Consider the following 2,747-nt stretch of genomic DNA (forward strand, 5'->3'; position numbering starts at 1 on the left):
ACGGTCAAGAAAATGCCGTTAAGAACTGGTTGCTCCAAAGCTGTTTCTATTAAAGAACAAGCAAGCCTGCGCTTGTTGAACAGCAGGAAAGGGCACTAGACAGAGATCTCAAAGAGCTGGGTTCTGTGTCTGGCTTTGGCACTATGTCTTGGGCAAATAACCTTTTCTCTCCATGCCTCAGTTTCCTCATCAGTACGTAGGAATTGTGATTCTGGCTGTCTTTTCCAAAGCATTTCACTAATCCAGGAAGGGCAACATTTTTAGGGCTAGTCACAAAGGGAAGTTCTTACAGAATAAACTCTGATAGGAATTTGGAAGGCAAAAGCTGCGCTGAACACTACTTTCCTGCATGGAAATTCCTCCATGGTGAGAGTGTGTGTGTGTGCGCGCGCACGAGAGAGAGAGAGAGAGAGAGAGAGCGCGAGCGCATGCATGTGTTTTAACCCATTTATTAAGTAGTTGGACTTAGTTCTTAGTTATTTCACCATGTAGAAAAGCCTTTGAAAGTATTTAGATGCCTTGGACACTAAAGAGCTTGGTGGCTTTGAAAATCCCTCTAGGTACCTGTCTACATCTTTAAGCAACAAAATACCTTTAACAACCTGGCCTGGAAAACCCTATTTAGGAGCTAACTATTACTATTCATTAATTGTAAGATGCAAGTAGAAAAGCAACATTTAATTTTTGCTTCACAGTTTTGTGAGCAGAATTATTTCTCTCTCCCTTTTTTTAAATATAATTTGCTGATCTTTGTGCTTTCCTGTAACATGCCATTCGTTCTCTTCACAGCTGCTTCCATATTGAGCAGCCACTGCGCCGTTATTAACAATGTTTTTAAAGAGTTGGCATGAGGCCTGAATGTCTGCTCTGGGAAATGTTTTGTTATGTTACAGTTTTTCATTTCCTGTTTTAGAACAGCTCGGATGTTTTTATTTGCATATTCTCGTCATCAGAGCACGAATTTAGCTCCAGGAAAGCTTAATCTAGTCCTCCCGCATTTATTTTTGTTGGGTGTTTTCTCCCGCACCATTACCTAAATGACCTTTTATGAAGATGTCATCCAGTTTTTATAATTCTAGTGTAATCCTCCCAGATTAGCATTAATACATCATTTTTCCCCACCTGTCTCTGGACAAGTGGATTAATGATTACTCGACAAACACAGTTAAAAGAGGAACTCTGGTTTTGCTTTTCAGCTGTGGTAACAGGCTGGAAGTACAACAGCCTAAGAAATGTTTTTACTTTGGTGTGACGTTTGCCGACATATATGTAAAGCACGATCTTTAGAATGGTAAATCCCTGCAGCAAGCCTTTGGAGTCACAACTGCTTCTGCATTGAAAAAGTGTGCCATTCTTGGGAATGGGTGTCCAATTTCATGTTGTGTTCATACCCATCACAAAAGCTATTAGAAATAATGGCCCATTGCTATCCTACATTGCGTTCATTGTAGCATGATTGCTGTTGAGAATGTTAACAGGCAGCACTTTAACCCGGTACCTGCAAGAAGCTATCTATTGACAAACTACTCAGTGGGCACATCTACATGAGACACTACTGTGCAGTCATGACTGCATGTTTATTTAGTACTTGTATTAGCAAGTACTAAATAAATGCGCAGTAACTGGAATTACTGCACAGTAGCAACAGCGAACATCTTTTAGGTGACCCTATTGCTAAGTGGCCTAATACTACCACACAGTAGCGTATTAGCACTGTGACGCACTACTGCGCAGTATTGTTCAGCTACTGCATAGCCAGCATCTTATGTAGATGCACCCAGTTCTCATGGATTATGAAGGGTTTTTCTTGATCTATCTTGATCCATTTTGATCTCTCTCTCATAAAAGCACCTTTTAATCCCTGTAAAGTTACTGAGGTTTGTGGTACAACAATATAAACTCTGGCATAGTAAGATCTGTCATTTGCATATGCTGTGATTGCTTCCCTATCACCCATTCTTTATGTGGGTGATAGGGAAGAGGGCCAACGTGGTTCCCATCTTCAAAAAGGGGAGGAAGGAGGACCCGGGAAACTATAGGCCAGTCAGTCTTACCTCGATCCTGGTCAAGCTGTTTGAGAAAATTATTCTGGCACACATCCAGGAGGGGCCAGCAGGGAAATGCATGCTCAGGGGCAACCAGCACGGGTTCATCAACGGCAGGTCATGTCAGACTAACCTGGTGGCCTTCTACGATCAGGTCACTAAATCATTGGATTCAGGGGTAGCAGTGGATATAGTCTTCCTGGACTTCTGGAAGGCTTTCGACACTGTCTCTCACCCCGTTCTCATTAGGAAACTGGGGGACTGTGGCGTAGACACCCACACAGTCCAGTGGGTCGCCAACTGGCTAGAGAGCCGTACCCAGAGGGTGGTAGTGGATGGGTCCTTCTCGGCCTGGAAGGACGTTGGCAGTGGGGTCCCGCAGGGCTCGGTCCTCGGGCCCGCCCTGTTCAACATCTTCATCGGTGATTTGGATGAGGGGGTGCAAAGCACCCTGTTCAAATTTGCTGATGACACCAAGATGTGGGGGGATGTGAGCACAATAGAAGGGAGCAACAGGCTACAGTCAGACCTTGACAGGTTACAAGGATGGGCAGAGGAGAACAGGATGGGGTTCAACACAGACAAGTGCAATGTGATGCACCTGGGGAGGAACAACCGGCACCATACCTACAGGCTGGGGAACTCCCCTCTTGTCAGCACGGAGGTGGAAAAGGATCTTGGAGTCATTATTGACTCCAAGAT

The 2,747-nt window shown here is 44.4% G+C and overlaps 1 protein-coding gene across 1 annotated transcript in view; it reads left to right on the forward strand.

Annotated features, from left to right (window-relative positions):
* Positions 1-2,747, forward strand: part of EXT1 (exostosin glycosyltransferase 1) — a 238,547-nt gene that overhangs the window by 207,604 nt on the left and 28,196 nt on the right. The window lies entirely within an intron of this gene.

The sequence above is a fragment of the Alligator sinensis genome, unplaced genomic scaffold, assembly GCF_000455745.1.
Source record: "Alligator sinensis unplaced genomic scaffold, ASM45574v1 scaffold895_3, whole genome shotgun sequence".
Taxonomy (NCBI): domain Eukaryota; kingdom Metazoa; phylum Chordata; order Crocodylia; family Alligatoridae; genus Alligator; species Alligator sinensis.